The 16,371-nt window shown below is 42.5% G+C and overlaps 1 protein-coding gene across 3 annotated transcripts in view; it reads right to left on the bottom strand.

The window, feature by feature from the left end:
* spef1 (sperm flagellar 1) overlaps positions 1–16,371 on the bottom strand; it is a 63,091-nt gene that overhangs the window by 8,516 nt on the left and 38,204 nt on the right. Inside the window, exon 8 of one of the 3 annotated variants that reach the window (XM_059946827.1) lies at positions 7,745–11,710. The exons of the other annotated variants lie outside the window; for them this stretch is intronic. The gene's annotated coding sequence lies outside the window, so the exon portion shown is untranslated. Of the gene's footprint in view, positions 1–7,744; positions 11,711–16,371 lie in introns of those variants that run through there. 3 annotated transcript variants of the gene reach the window in all.

Raw genomic sequence — 16,371 nt, 5'->3', positions numbered from 1 at the left:
TGCAAAACTAACAGTATGAACAACTTGTAATACGTGTGAAGGATTGCATGCGGACATAGGAGGCAATATCAGTAAGTCTGCAGTTCAAGATCAAGTTCAGTTTATTGTCATTCAACTATACACATGTACACAGCTAAACAAAACATTCCTTGGACCTAGGTGCATAACACAGTACATATAACTTACACACACAACACATAAGTAATATTACCACAAATAAATTCACAAATAACAAGGTGCATTTATGACACAGGTTAATGCTACTGGCACATCATATGAGATGCAGTGAGTTCAGTACTTTTATGGCCTGGGGAGAAGAAGCTGTTTCTCATCCGAACAGTTTTTGTCGTAATGCTACGGCACCTCATGCCTGATGGGGTCAAAGAGATTGTTGGATGGATGGGAGGAATCATTGAATTTGCTAAGGACATGAACATGGGTGGAGTTGACAATGTGGGTAGTTGTCTTTATTAAAAGAGTAAGAGAAAAGATTGCTGCTGTCTGATCCTTCAAGAGCTGGGAGTGTCAGTGACAGTCACACCAAGGTATTGTCAGAGCAGAGTTCAACATAAATTTATTATCGTAGTACATATATATCAATATAAACCCTCAGATTCACTTTCTTGCTGCCATTCACAATAAACATAAGAAACACAATAGAATCAATGAAAGACTGCACCAACAGGACAAACAACCAACGTGCAAAATACAACAAACTGTGCAAATACAAAATGGAAAATAAATAAATATATAGATTGATAGATAATAAATATTGAGAACATGTGATGAGGAGTGCTTGAAAGTACTCCACATGCTTTGGGAACAGTTCAGTGTTGGGGTGAATGAAGTTGAGTGAAGCTATCGCCAATGGCCTGATGTTTAACTGCTCCTGAACCTGGTGGTGTGAGACCTAAGGCTCTTTCCTGATATCAGCAGCAAGAAGAGAGCATAGCCTACCATTTCCTACAACATTCACCATGTAAGACCTGCTCTGGTTGGTCCTACTGAAGTGTAACACCTCGCACTTGTCTGTATTAAGTTTCATCTGCCATTTTTCCAGCTGGTCTAGATTCCTCTGCAAGTTATGATAGACTTCCTCACTATCCACTACTCCCCTAATATTGGTGTCATCCGCAAATATTCTGATCCAGTTAACCACATTATCAGATTGTTGATATAGATAGAGGAATTGATGGCTTTGTGGCAAAGTTTGTGGATGATGTGAAGATCATCCCCTGGGGTAGGCAGTGCTGAGGAAGCAAGGTGATAACAGAAAGACAAGACAAATTGGAAGAATGGGCAAAAAAGTGGCAGATGGAATATGGTACTGGGAAATTTATGATAATACATTTTGGTAAAAGGAACAATAGTGCAGACTATTATTTAAATGGGGAGAAAATTCAATCATCAGAGGTGCAAAGGAACTTAGGAGTCCTAGAAAGTTAATTTTCAGATTGAGTCTGTGGTAAAGAAAGCAAATTTAATGTTGGCATTTATTTCAAGGGGAATAGAATATAAAAACAAGGAGATAATACTGAGCCTTTATAAGACACTAGTCAGGCTGCATTTGGAGTATTGTCGACGGTTTTGGGCCCCTTATTTCAGAAAGGATGGATTGTCGTTGGAGAGAGTCAGAGCAGGTTCATGAGTATTATTCTGGGAATGAAAAGCTTAACATATGGGGAGTGTACTCACTGGAATTTAAAAGAATGCATGGGGATCTCACTGAAACCTACCGAAAGTTGAAAGGATGAGATAAGGTGGATGTAGAGAGGATGTTTTTTCTGTCAGGGGCAGCCAGAACTAGAGGGCATAGCCTCAAAATTGAGGGGCAACCTTTTAGAACAGAAGTAAGGAGGAATTATTTTAGCCAAAGAGTGGGGAACCTGTGGAATGCTCTGCCACAGATTGCAGTGAAGGCCAAGTCTGTGGTTATATTCAATGTGGAAGATGATAGATTCCTGATTGGTCAAGTGATATGGTGAGAGGGCAGGTGTATGGGGTTGAAACGGATCCAGGAGCAGCCATGATGAAATGGTGCAGCTGACTCGATGGGCTAATTCTGCTCCAATGTCTTATGGTTACTGATGACAATCATCACCGATCCCTGCGGCATTCCACTAGAGCAGTCCTCCAGTCAGAGAGGCAACCATCTGCTACCACTGTCTAGCTTCTTCCACAAAGCCAATGTCTAATCCAATTTACTACCTCATCTTCAATGCTGAATGACTGAACCTTCTTGACCAGCCTCCATGCAGGATGGTGTCAAATGTCTTGCTAAAGTCCATGTAGACACCTTTTGTAAGCCTTTCCATTCAAGGGTATTTCCATACCAGACTGTGATGCAACCAGCTAACACACTCTCCCACTGCACATCTATAGAACTTTGTCAAAGGTTTAGATGTCACGCTGATTCTTTACAAGCTTCTATGAAAGTAGAGGCACTGCCAGGCTTTCTTTGTAATGGCACTTATGTGCTGGACTTAGAACAGATCCTCTGAAATGTTAACACTGAGGAATTTAAAGCTTTTGACCCTCCCTACCTCTGATTCCCCCAATGAAAACTGGCTCATAGACTTCTGGTTTCCTCCTCCTGAAGTCAATAATCAGCTCCTTGGTTTTGCTGACATTGACTGAGAGGTTGTTATTGTGGCACCACTCAGCCAGATTTTCAATCTCCCTTCTATATGTTGTGTGCTGACAAGTGCTGGAGGTCCACTTGGAGAAGAGCTCAAGCGACAAATAAGATGACATTAAATATGCAAAAAGAACATACATCATGGTATGATAATGGAATTAAACAGAAGTTAAGTTGCCTGTCTGAAGCAGCTCGCTGAAGTATGTCCGAGGAAAGAGTTGTGAAAGGAGGGAAGAGGTTAGTGTAATGAGAGAGGATCAGAGCTCAGCCAGCCCTGGATATTCTCAAACATTAGCACCTGCAAAATCTGGATCTCCTTCAGCCAATGAAAACACAGACAATAGAAAGAAGATATTAAAATGGTTTCTTTTGTGAAAAATTGGTATAGAAACTTAGCATTAAAACAAATGTTAATTTTGAAAACTCTCAAACTTTACATTGCAACTTGTAGCACAAGTCCATAACACACAGGAGCAGAATTAGGCCAATCCCTCATGGCTGATTTATTTTCCCTCCAAACCTATTATCCTGCCTTTCCCTCATAACCTGTGATGTCATGATTAATCAAGAACCTATCAATACCTGCTTTAAATATACCCAATGAATTGGCCTCCATGGCAATCTATGGGAATGAATTCCACAGATTCACCAACTCTGGTTAAAGAAATTCCTTCTCCTTTCTGTTTTAAAGGTACCATTATAAATATACAAAGACTAATAAATTGCTGTTTCTTCCCCATTCATCAGCTATGGCCAACTGTGTCACAGTGTTCAGTGTGGCTCTAATGCAAACACTGAGTCCATTACACATGTGCTCTGAGTTAATCTCACCCCATAATGTGATGATTGTTCTTGAAATGCAGCCATCATTTTCATTAAGTGCTTTGGCTTATGAAAAAGAGTTTAAATAAATAATTATTCTTGGCTGAGAAACAGAGGCTATGTAACTAAAGACAATTTTAACATTAGCTCCTCTAATGAAACAGATAGAATTTGACACGCTTGTGTTACTAAGGGTCTGAACAAATCTCTCACAGACCCTGTGTGTTTCCCTTCTCCTGCTCATTATAACTGGATACTGGGCACAGGGAATGGTTTGGCCTGTGGTCTTGATTGCACTAATTCACCTTGGGCATCGATGGAACAGTGCCAAAGACAGTGATCAGAACAATAGTGGGGTGAGGTGACTAGAAACTCAGGATCACCCTCACAGATGCAGTGACACAATCCACATTTCTCCTGGATAGGGTAGCCCACTTGGTTGGCACAATACAGTTCACTTCATAGGGAAAAGTGCAGGGGAATTGCTTCTTTCCCTGGAAGTACAGTTAGGAACCCTGGATAGTGTTGAAGTGGGGTTATGCCGCCTGTAGTTAATGGGGAAGTATTGTAAATGAGAGTGGATAGTGCTGATGAAAGTCATGGTGGGAAAGTGTCCTTTTAAATGCTGAAAGGAGAAGGAATGAATCACCTAGTGCAGTTTGTGAAGATGCTCAAGGGAGAATGTATTCAGCCAGTTCAATGTGTGGTAGTGGTGAGGAGTGCCTTGGATCTCTGCTGAAAAAAGTAGTGAAGGGCTCTCAGACCATCCAAGCTGACATGGAATGGAAATGCAGAGCTGCTGGAGCACCATGGCACAGGTGAGTGAGTGGGACCAGGAAACAGGAAACTGAAAATAGCACTCAGAGTGCTGTGGATGTAAGGGGGAAGACACAGGTCAGAGGAATGGTCAATGTTTCTCAGGGAAACGTACAGAAGAAATGTGGCAAATGTTCAGGGAATATTTGCGTGGAGTTCTGCATAGGTACGTTCCAATGAGACAGGGAAAGGATGGTAGGGTACAGGAACCATGGTGTACAAAGGCTGTTGTAAATCTTGTCAAGAAGAAGAGCTTACAAAAGGTTTAAAAAACTAGGTAATGACAGAGATTATAAGGCTAGCAGGAAGAAGCTTAAAAATGAAATTAGGAGAGCCAGAAGGGGCCATGACAAGGCCTTGGCAGACAAGGTTCAGGAACATCCCAAGGCATTCTACAAGTATGTGAAGAGCAAGTGGATAATACATGAGAGAATAGGACCAATAAAGTGTGACAGTATGGAACTGGATGAGATAGCAGAGATACTTAATGAATATTTTGCTTCAGTATTCACTACAGAAAAGGATCTTGGTGATTGTAGCAATGATTTACAGTGGACTGAAAAGCCCATTACGGAAGAGGATGTGCTGGAGCTTTTGGAAAGCATCAAGTTGTATAAGTAACTGGGATCGGATGAGATGTACCCCAGGCTACTGTGGGAGGCGAGGGAGGAGATTGCTGATCCTCTGGCGATGATCTGTGCATCATCAATGGGGATGGAAGAGGTTCCAGAGGATTGGATGGTTGTGGATGTTGTTCCCTTATTCAAGAAAGGGAGTAGAGATAGCCCAGGAAATTAGAGACCAGTGAGTCTTACTTCAGTGGTTTGTAAATTGATGGAGAAGGTCCTGAGAGGCAGGATTTATGAACATTTGGAGAGGCATAATATGATTAGGAATAGTCAGCATGGCTTTGTCAAAGGCAGGTTGTGCCTTATGAGCTTGACTGAATTTTTTGAGAATGTGACTAAGCCCATTGATGAAGGTAGAGCAGTAGATGTGATGTACATTGATTTCAGCAAGGCATTTGATAAGGTACCCCATGCAAAGCTTATTGAGAAAGTAAGGAGGCATGGAATCCAAGGGGACGTTGCTTTGTGGATCCAGAAATGGCTTGCCCACAGAAGGCAAAGAGTGGCTGTAGATGGGTCATATTCTGCATGGAGGTCAGTAACCAGTGGTGTGCCTCAGGGATCTGTTCTAGGATCCCTATTCTTTGTGATTTTTATAAATGACCTGGATGAGGAAGTGGAGGGATGGGTTAATAAATTTACTGATGACACAAAGATTGGGGGTGTTGTAGATAGTGCGGACGACTGTCAGAGGTGGGCTGAGAAATGGCAGATGGAGTTCAACCCAGTTAAGTGTGAGGTGGTTCATTATGGTAGGTCAAATATGATGGCAGAATATAGTATTAAGACTCTTGGCAGTGTGAAGGATCAGAGGATCTTGGGGTTCAAGTCCACAGGACACTCAAAGCTGCTGTGCAGGTTGACTCTGGTTAAGAAGCATAGGGTGCATTGGCCTTCATCAATCGTGGGATTGAGCTTAGGAGCCGAGAGGTAATGTTGCAGCTATATAGCACCCTGGTCAGAACTCACTTGGAGTGCTGTGCTCAGTTTGGTCATCTCACTACAGGAAGGACGTGGAAACCATAGAAAGGGTGCAGAGGAGATTTACAAGAATGTTGTCTGGATTGGGGAGCATGCCTTATGAGAATAGGTTGAGTGAACTCTGCCTTTTCTCCTTTGAGCAATGGAGGATGAGAGGTGACCTGATAGAGGTGTATAAGATGATGAGAGGCATTGATCGTGTGGGTAGTCAGAGGCTTTTTCCCAGGGCTGAAATATCTAACACAAGAGGGCACAGTTTTAAGGTGCTTGGAAGTAGGTACAAAGGAGATGTCAGGGGTAGCTTTTTTTCTATTAAACAGAGAGTGGTGAATGCGTAGAATGGGCTGCCAGCAATGGTGGTGGAGGAGAATATGATAGGGTCTTTTAAAAGTTTCCTGGATAGGTACATGGAGCTTAGAAAAATAGAGGGGTATGGGTAACCCTAGATAATTTCTAAGGTAAGAACATGTTTGGCATAGCTTTGTGAGCCAAAGGGCCTGTATTGTGATGTAGGTTTTCTAAGTTTCTATGTGAGAAATAGTTATCAGGTCAGGGAGCATCTGTAGAAAGGTTCCTGGCAGCATTGTTAGATTTTATTTCAGATTTCCAGCACCTGCAGCATTTTATTTTCAGTTTGTAGTAAGTCTAGTGGAGCAGGAGTGAGGAGAAACCATGGATTTACTTATATGCAGGAGGTAGAAGCAGATCATATCAAGTTCAGGAACTATCAAAGTGGAGGCTCTAGAGGGAAGATCAGGTCAGTGTCTGTCAAGAGGTCTGATGTTAACTGATGGGGTCATTGTCTGGTGAGAGTTATCCTGAGGGCCTGGAAACCTGGTGTTCAGTGTTTGGGAGGCAGAGGTCAGTTCCTTGAAACACAGTGAGACAGCCTGGGTCCACAGGTTTGATGGTCATGTTGGAGCTGGTGCTGCAAGGTCTGAATGGGGTTAGATAGAGTGACTGAAACACTGAAACTGTTAATGTTGCAGTGGGAGTTAGGGATGATGGATCTCAAGAAGGAAAGAGGCTGAAAAGAAGAATCCTTGGATAAGGCATGCTGCAAGAAAGTGTGTGTCTCTCTCTCCCTCCCTCCAGTGAAATGGGGATGGAAAGGAGAGCTGCAGAAGAAAAGTTCTACATTTATCACGATGGGGCTGAGAACTAATTGTCAGAATCAGAATGGGAAAGATCAATATGGGCAATAAAAGCTCATCAAGGGGTGCATTGAGAGGAAAATTAAGGGTGGAAATGATGTGGAGGAATGTTAGAACTGAATTTGAATATGAGAGCTCTTGAATTTGCAGTTTTGGGTACTGGAATATAAGGAACATTTTGTTTGATGAAACCAAATGCAGCAAAAGGCAAAGTGGAACTGAGGATATTTGAGAGAGAGTGAGTCGATGCATTTGCAGAAAGAGGTCAAGTACATACATGAGTCAGCACATGGCTTTAAGTGTGGATCTCAAGATGAGATTAGTTGCTATTACTAGCAACATAGTTGATGGAGTTTGTAGATATTCTACAATTTCAACAATCAATACTGTTGAAGAGGAGGGGCTGTACCGGACCTGGTATTGGGTAATGAGTTTGGCCAGGTGACCTAAGTTTTAGTGGGTAAAAGTTAGGAAACAGTGACTACTTCTCCTTAAATTTTAAGATAGGATAGGTACAAACCTTGCAGGAGATAATTAAATTAGAGGAGGAAAAATTACAAGAGTATTAGTCAAGCACTAGGGAGAATTAATTGGCAACAGTTGTTTTTTTTTGTCAAGTGCACATCTGACCTTTGGAGGGTGATCAAAGACCAACTATACATAATGCAGGACAATATGTTTTAATCAAAAGGAAGGGCAAGGATGTCAAGGTAAGAGAACCTTGAGGTTTACTTTACTTTATTGTCACCAAACAATTGATACTAGAGTGTACAATCATCACAGTGATATTTGATTCTGCGCTTCGCACTCACTAAAGTACAAGTCAAAGTAAATATAATAAAAATTTAAATTACAAATCATAATTAGAAAATAGAAAAGGGGAAGTAAGGTAGTGCAAGTCAGGTCCGGATATTTGGAAGGTACAGCCCAGATCCGGGTCAGGATCTGTTCAGCAGTCTTATCACAGTTGCAAAGAAGCTGTTCCCAAATCTGGCCGTACAAATTTTCAAGCTCCTGAACCTTCTCTCGGAGGGAAGAGGGACAAAAAGTGTGTTGGATGGGTGGGTCGTGACCTTAGGTTGAGAGAGGTGATGAATTTAGTCAAGAAGAAAAAGTACTGTATGCTAAGCTTAGGAAACTAGAATCAAACAGAGCCCTTGAAGATTATAAAGAAGCCAGAAAAGAACTGAATAAGGGAACTAGGAAAGCCAGGAGGAACCATTAAAAGTCCTTGGCAAGTAGGATTAAAGAGAATCTTACTGGTGCAGGGAGCAGGGCTTCTGGTTCTTGGATCATTGGGATGTATGACCTGTACAAAAGGGACAGATTGCACCTGAACCCGAGGGGGGACCAATATCCTTGCGGTCAGGTTTGCTAGAGTTGTTGGGAAGGGTTTAAACTAATTCGGTGGGGGGTGGGAACCAGAATGAAGGAACTCGGGATAGGACGGACAGTGAAAAAGCAAAGACAGCATGCAGTCAGACTGTCAGGAGGGGCAAGCAAATGATGGGACAAAATTGCAGTCATCAGGGTGAGTATCAGTGCATTAGGGATGCAAAATCAAAAAGGGTAGCAAATATAGCACTCAAAGTGTTATATCTCAGTGCACGGAATATAAGAAATAAGGTGGATTATTTTCTTGCACTATTACAGATTGTCAGGTATGCTGTTGTGGCCATCAGTGAATTACAGATGAAGGATAGTTGTAGTTGGAGCTGAATGTCCAAGGTTACGTGTTGTATTGGAGGGATAGGAAGGTAGGCAGAAAGGGTGGCATAGCTCTGCTGGTAAAGAATGGCATCAAATCAGTAGAAAGACGTGACATAGGATTGGAAGATGTTGAATCCTTGTAGGTTGATTTAAGAAACTGGAAGGGTAAAAGAACCCTATGGCAGCAATATACAGGCCTCTCAAAAGTAGCTGGGATGTGGACCACAGATTACAACAGGATATAGAAAAGGCATGTCAAAAGGGCTATGTTATGATAGTCATGGGAGAATTTAACATACAGGTCGATTGGGAAAATCAGGAAGGAAATGGATCTCAAGAGAATGAGTTTGTTAAATTCCTATGAGATAGCTTTTTAGAGCAGTTTGTTGTTGAGCCTACGAGGGGATCAGCTATACTGGATTGGACATCAAATCAAGTCAAGTCAACTTTTATTGTCATTTCGACCATAACTGCTGGTACAGTGCATAGTAAAAATGAGAACATTTTTCAGGACCATGGTTTACATGACACAGTACAAAAACTAGACTGAACTATGTAATAAAAAAAAACCCAGACCTACACTGGACTGCATAAAATACACAAAAACAGTACCAGCATTACAATAAATAATAAACAAGACAGTAGGGCAAGGTGTCAGTCCAGGCTTCGGGTATTGAGGAGTCTGATAGCTTGGGGGAAGAAACTGCTATATAGTCTGGTCGTGAGAGCCCGAATGCTTCGGAGCCTTTTCCCAGATGGCAGGAGGGAGAAGAGATTGTATGATGAGTGCATGGGGTCCTTAACATAATGCTGTTTCCTTTGCGGATGCAGCGTGTAGCGTAAATGTCCATGATGGGGGGGAAGAGAGACCCCGATGATCTTCTCAGCTGACCTCACTATCCACTGCAGGGTCTTGCGATCCGAGATGGTACAATTTCTGAATCAGGCAGTGATGCAGTTGCTCAGGACGCTGTCAATACAACCCCTGTAGAATGTGATGAGGATGTGGGGTGGGAGATGGACTTTCCTCAACCTTCGCAAAAAGTAGAGACGCTGCTGGGCTTTCTTTGCTATGGAGCTGGTGTTAAGGGACCAGGTGAGATTCTCCGTCAGTTGAGCACTAAGAAATTTGGTGCTCTTTACGATCTCTACCGAGGAGCCGTCGATGTTCAGTGGGGAGTGGTTGCTCAGTGCCCTCCTGAAACCATCAACAACCACCTCTTTTGTTTTGTTCACATTCAGAGACAGGTTATTGGCTCTGCACCAGTCCGTTAGCTGCTGCACCTCCTCTCTGTAAGCTGACTCATCATTCTTGCTGATGAGACCCACCACGGTTTGATATGGTTCGAGCTGTGTGTTGTAGCACAGTTGTGGGTCAGCAGAGTGAACAGCAGTAGACTGAGCATACAACCCTTGGGAGCCCCCGTGCTCAGTCTTATGGTGTTGGAGATGCTGTTCCCGATCCAGACTGACTGAGATCTCCCAGTCAGGAAGTCTAGGATCCAGTTGCAGAGGGAGGTGTTCAGGCCCAGTAGGCTCAGCTTTCCAATCAGTTTCTGAGGGATGATTGTGTTGAATGCTGAACTAAAGTCTATGAACAGCATCCGAATGTGTCTTTTTTGTCCAGGATGCCCTTCCACATGCGCCGCGTGTCACCGCTGTCCTGGAAGTAACTGTGGATTAGCTGGGCATGTGCACACTTTGCCCCTCTGATGCCTCGGGACAGTTTGGCCCTTGCTGTTGTTAAAGCTGCCTTGTCACCTGCTCTGCAGGCGGAGTCACGGGACCTCAGCAGCGCACGCACCTCTGCGGTCATCCATGGCTTCTGGTTGGCACGTATAGTGATGGTCTTGGACAGAGTAACATCATCAATGCACTTGCTGATGTAACTGGTCACTGATGCTGTGTACTCTTCTAAGTTGGTAGAGTCGCCATCGGTTGCAGCCTTCCAGTTAGTGTTCTCAAAGCAGTCTTAAAGAGCAGATGGCTCCTGCTGCCCAGGTTTTCACCTGCTTCTGAACTGGTCTGGAGTGCCTGACGAATGGTCTGTATGCTAGGATTAGCATAACAGAGATGTGGTCTGAGTATCCGAGGTGGGGGCGGGGCTCTGCCCTGTACGCGTCGGGGATGTTTGTGTAAACCAGGTCCAACACTTTCTCCCCCCTTGTTGCAAAGTCCACATACTGATGGAATTTGGGGAGCACTGACTTAAGGTTCGCGTGGTTAAAATCACCGGCAACAATAAACAGACCATCAGGATGTGCATTCTGCAGTTCGCTAATAGCCCCGTACAGTTCACAGAGCGCCTCCTTAGCATTAGCGCTGGGGAGAATGTAGACACCGAATATAAGGACAGAGGTGAATTCCCGTGGCAAATAAAATGGTCTGCATCGAACTGCCACAAACTCCACTAACGATGAGCAGTGCCTGGAAACCAGCACAGAGTTCTTACACTATTCCGTGTCGATATAAACATAGACACCACCACCGCAGACTTTACCGGTGACAGCTGCATCTCTGACCGAACGAAACAAAGCTAGCCTGTCTAGATGGATGGCAGTGTCCGAAATCCCATCAGTGAGCCATGTCTCTGTGAAGACAAATGCGAAGCAAACTCTGTACTCCCGCTGAGTATTACGTTGGAGTTGGATGTAGTCCATTTTATTGTCCAGGGAGCGGACATTGGAGAGCAGAATAGACGGGAGAGCCGGCCGGCTAGGATTTGCTTTTAGCCTGGCACGGACCCCTGCCCATTTGCCTCGCTTCTGCTTCCTCACACTTCGCTTTCGACGTCTCCATCTCCATCTCCCAACATTAGGCAAGTCCGAGGATTGTAGGCCCGTTCCCCTCAGCAAGCCGACATTCAGCCAGCAGATCTTTGTGGAGGTTTGTTTTTGGGCGATCTCTGTATTGTAGTAGTATCTGGCGATGGTAGATAGCCGTTCTGTTATCCATGTGCCCTAATTGAAAATTATGTATCAAACTTAAAATAGAAAATTAAATTAAAGTAACACCAGGTCTGAAAGGCCGCTGCTACCGTGCCGCGCCGCCTCATGGGTTATGTAATGTAATGAACTGGAGATGATTAGGGAGTTTAAGGAAAAGAACCCTAAGGAGCTAGTGATCACAATATGTTTGAGTTCAACTTGAAATTTGACAGGGAGAAAGTAAAGTCTGTCATAGCAGTACTTCAGTGGAGTAAAGGAAATTACAGTGGTATGAGAGAAGAGTTGTCCGAAGTAAATTGGAAGGAGGTAATGGCAAGGATGACACCAGAGCAGCAATGGCGTGAGTTTCTGGGGAAACTGAGGAAGGTACAGGACAGATGTATTTCGAAAACGAAGAAATACTCAAATGGCAAAATAGTACGACCATGGCTGACAAGGAAAGTCAAAGCTAATGTAAGAACAAAAGAGAGGGCATACAACACAAACAAAAATTAGCAGGAAGATAGAGGATTGGGATGCTTTTAAAAACCTGCAGAGAGCAACTAAAAGAATTATTAGAAGGGAAAAGATGAATTATGAAAGCAAGCTAACAAACAGCATCAAGGTGGATAGTAAAAACTGTTTCAAGTATGTAAAAAAAGAGATAAGAGTGGATATAATGACTGCTAGAAAATGAGGCTATAAAAATAATAACGGGACAAGGAGATAGCAGATAAACAGAGTATTTTGCATCAGTCTTCACTGTGGAAGACACTAGCAGTGTGCCATATGTTGAAAGGTGAGAGGGAAGAGAGGTGAGTGCAGTTACTATTACAAGGGAGAAGGTGCTCAAAAAGCTGAAAGACCTAAGGGTACTTAAGTCATCTGGACGAAATGAACTTCACACTACAGTTTTGACAGAGGCAGTAGAGATTGTAGAGGCATTAGCAATGATCTTCCAAAAATCACTGGACTCTGACATGGTGCCAGACTGGAAAATTGCAAATGTCAGTCCACTCTTCAAGAAAAGAGGAAGGCAGCAGAAAGGAAACTATAGACCCGTTAGCCCCACCTCAGTGGTTGCGAAGATGTTGGAGTCAACTGTTAAGGATAAGGTCATGGAGTACTTTGTGATACAAAACAAGACAACATCAGCATGGTTTTCTTGAAGGAAAATCTTGCCTGATGAACCTGTTGGAATTCTTTGAGGAGATTACAATTTGGACAGATAAAGGGGATGCTGTGGATGTTGTATATTTGGACTTTCAGAAGGCCTTTAACAAGGTGCCACACATGAGGCTGCTTACCAAGTTAAGAGCCCATGGTATTACAGGAAAGTTGCTAGCATGGTTAGAGCATTGGCTGATTGGTAGAAGGCAGTGGGAATAAAAGGAAGGCTACCAGTGACTAGTGGTATTCCGCAGGGGCCAGTGTTAGGACCGCTTCTTTTTATGCTGTATATAAATGATTTAGATGTTGGAATAGATGGCTTTGTTGCCAAGTTTGCAGATGATACAAAGACTGGTGCAAGAGCAGGTAGTGTTCATGAAACAGATAGGCTGTAGAAGGACTTAACAAATTAAGAGAATGGGCAAGAAAGCAGCAAATGAAATATAATGTTGGAAAATGCACAGTCATGCTCTTGGACAGTAGAAATAAATGTGCAGACTATTTTCTAAATGGGAAAAAAATCCAAAAATCTGAGATGCAAAGGGACTTGGAAACCTTTCTGCAGAACACCCTCAAGGTTAACTTGCAGGTTGAGTCAGTGGTGAGAAAGGCAAGTGAAATGTTAGCATTCATTTCAAGAGGTCTAGAATACAACAGCAGGGATGTGATACTGAGGCTTTATAAATCACCTTGAGTATTGGGAACAGTTTTGGACTCTTTAGCTAAGAAAAGGTGTGCTGGCATTGGAGAGGGTCTAGAGAAGGTTCACAAGGATGATTCTGGGAATGGAAGGGTTATCCTATGAGGAACGTTTTATGGCTCTTGGTCTAACTCGCTGGAATTTAGAGGGATGAGAGGGGATCTCATTGAAACATTTCGTATGTTGAAAGGCCTAGACAGAGTAGATATAGAAAGGATGTTTCCCATGGTGAGGGAGTCTAGGACAAGAGGGCACAGACTCAGGATAGAGTGGCATCCATTTAAAACAAAGACTCAAAGAAATTTCTTTACCCAAAGGGTGGTGAATTTGTGGAATTTGTTACCACATGCAGCTGTGGAGGTCAGGTCATTGGGTGTATTTAAGACAGAGATTGATAGGTTCTTGATTGGATGCGGCCTCAAAGATTACTGGGAGAAGGGTGGGAAATGTGGTTGAGAAGGGGATAAAAGGATCAGCCATGACTGAATGGTGGAGCAGACTTGATAGGCCAAATGGCCTACTTCTGTTCCTAAGTCTTATAGTTTTATGGAATCCCTAGGCATTCTATACATACAAGAGTAAGTGGATAACTAGGGAGAGGGAGAACCCCTCAAGGATAAAGCAGCGGGAACATTTACTCGGATGCGGAGGATGTGTGTGAGGTCCTTAATGAGTACTTTAGATCAGTATTTACCAAGGAGAAGGATGTACAGGAAAGGAAGTTTATTGCTGAGTGTATTGAAATGATAAGGTATTTTGAGGTAAAGGAGAAAGTAGTAATGGGTCCTCGAAAGAGTATTAAGGTAGACAAGACCCCAAGTTATTGGGGCTTTGACCAATATTTTCATGTTCTCCCTAGCCATAGGCAAGGTCCTGGAGGACTGGCGAATTGCCAATGTTCTTTCATTATTCAAGAAGGGAACCAAAGATAATCTTGGAAACCACAGATTGGTGAATCTCATGTCAGTAGTACAGAAGTTAATGGGAAGAATTCTTAGGGATAGGATCTATAAGCATTTGGAAAATGATGGCCAATTTAGGGAGAACCAATATGGCTTTCTGCGGGGCAAGTTGTGTCTTTCTAATTTGGAGTTTTTTGACAAGGAAATGAGGGTGATTGATGAAGCCAGAGCTGTGGATGTTGTCTATATGGATTTTAGTAAGGTGATTTGGGAAGTTCATCTAAAAGATTAAGATGCATGGTGAATTGGCTGTTTGGATTCAGAAATGGCTTCAGAAGACAGACAGTAGTAGTCAAAGTGGCTTATTTGAGCTGGAGGTCTGTAATTAGTGGAGTTCTACAGGGATCTGTGCTACCATTGCTGATGTTTGTAATGTATATAAATGTTCTAAATGAAAAGTTGGATGGGCGGTTTAGTATATTTGCGGAAGATATGAAGATTGGTGGTGCTGTGACTATTGTAGATGACTGTCAAAGATTACAGCACGATATAGATTATTTGCAGATATGGGCTAAGAAATGGGAGATAGAGTTTAAATGTGAGGTGTTGCATTTTGGTAGGGCAAATGTGAAGCAACAGTGCACTGTTAAGGGTAAGATCCTGAACAGCGTTGATGAACAGAGGGATCTTGAGGTCTAAGTTCATAGTTTCCTATAAGTGGCTACACAGGTTGATAGGGTGGTTAAGGAGGCAAATAGCATGTTAGCGTTTTAGTTGAGGCATTGAGTTCAAAAGTCAGGACATTATATTGCAGCTTTATAAAAATCTAGTTTGGCTGTATCTGGAGTATTGAATACAGTTCTTGTCACCCCATTAAAAGAAGGATTTTGAGGCTTTGGGGAGGGTGTAGAAAAGGGTTAAGATATTGTCTAATACCAGAGGACATGCATTTAAGGTGAGAAGGGGGGATGTGAGGTACAAGTGTATTTTCTTACACAGAGAATGGTGGAGGTCTGGAAAGCGTGCCTGTGGGGGTGATAGGGGCAGAAACATTAAGGACCTTTAAGAGATGTTTAAGCACATGAATGTGAGAAAAATGGAAGGATATAGACTTTGTGTAGGTAAAAGCGATTAGTTAGGCATTTGATTACTAATTTAATTGGTTCAGCACAACATTGTAGGCCAAAGGGCTGTATTGTTCTAAGTTCTAATATCATGGAGAATGCAAATAAACTTGACAGTCAAACCAAATTACATTAAAATATTATAGGATTGAAAATTAAGTACAAAATATTAATGTACATGGGGTGAACCTGCAACTTTGGCAGCAGAGTGATCTTTTACTTTAGCTTGTGAACATATACAAAGGGAACTTTCTGAACACAGTGTTAGGGGAGTGTGCACTGATAACCTGTCGCATGTCTTCCGACTCACATTCTCTGCTTGAATTGAGAAATCCCACTGCATTAAACAGAAAGATGAAAGGGGTTTTCATCAGAACCCATAATAATAACTTATTTATAGAGCGCCTCTCAGACAATGTAGTTTAATGTGCTTTACAAAGGGATGAAGTGTAAACAAGAACATAAAATAAAAAATAAACATGAAAATTAAAGACAAAAATATATTAGTTAAAATCAAGGTTAAATAAATAGATTTTGAATTTAGAATTCAGAATTACATCTATCCCATGACTTGAAGGAGCAAAAATCTTTGCGTTATGACTCTGTTGCAATGTACAGAAATGTGAATTTATAAGTCTAATGGTTTGTAGAAAGAAGCTGTCCCATAGCCTGTTGGTCCTGGCTTTAATGCTGCAGTAGCATTTACTAGACGGAAGCAACTGAAACATTTTATTGTCAGGGTGACTGGTGTCCCCGATGATCTTCCAGGTCTTCTTTCTGCACCTGCTGCTATAAATG

The sequence above is a fragment of the Hypanus sabinus genome, chromosome 21, assembly GCF_030144855.1.
Source record: "Hypanus sabinus isolate sHypSab1 chromosome 21, sHypSab1.hap1, whole genome shotgun sequence".
Classification (NCBI taxonomy): Eukaryota; Metazoa; Chordata; class Chondrichthyes; order Myliobatiformes; family Dasyatidae; genus Hypanus; species Hypanus sabinus.
The sequence above is the reverse complement of the archived record's forward strand: the minus strand, read 5'-3'. Positions and strand labels throughout refer to the sequence as shown.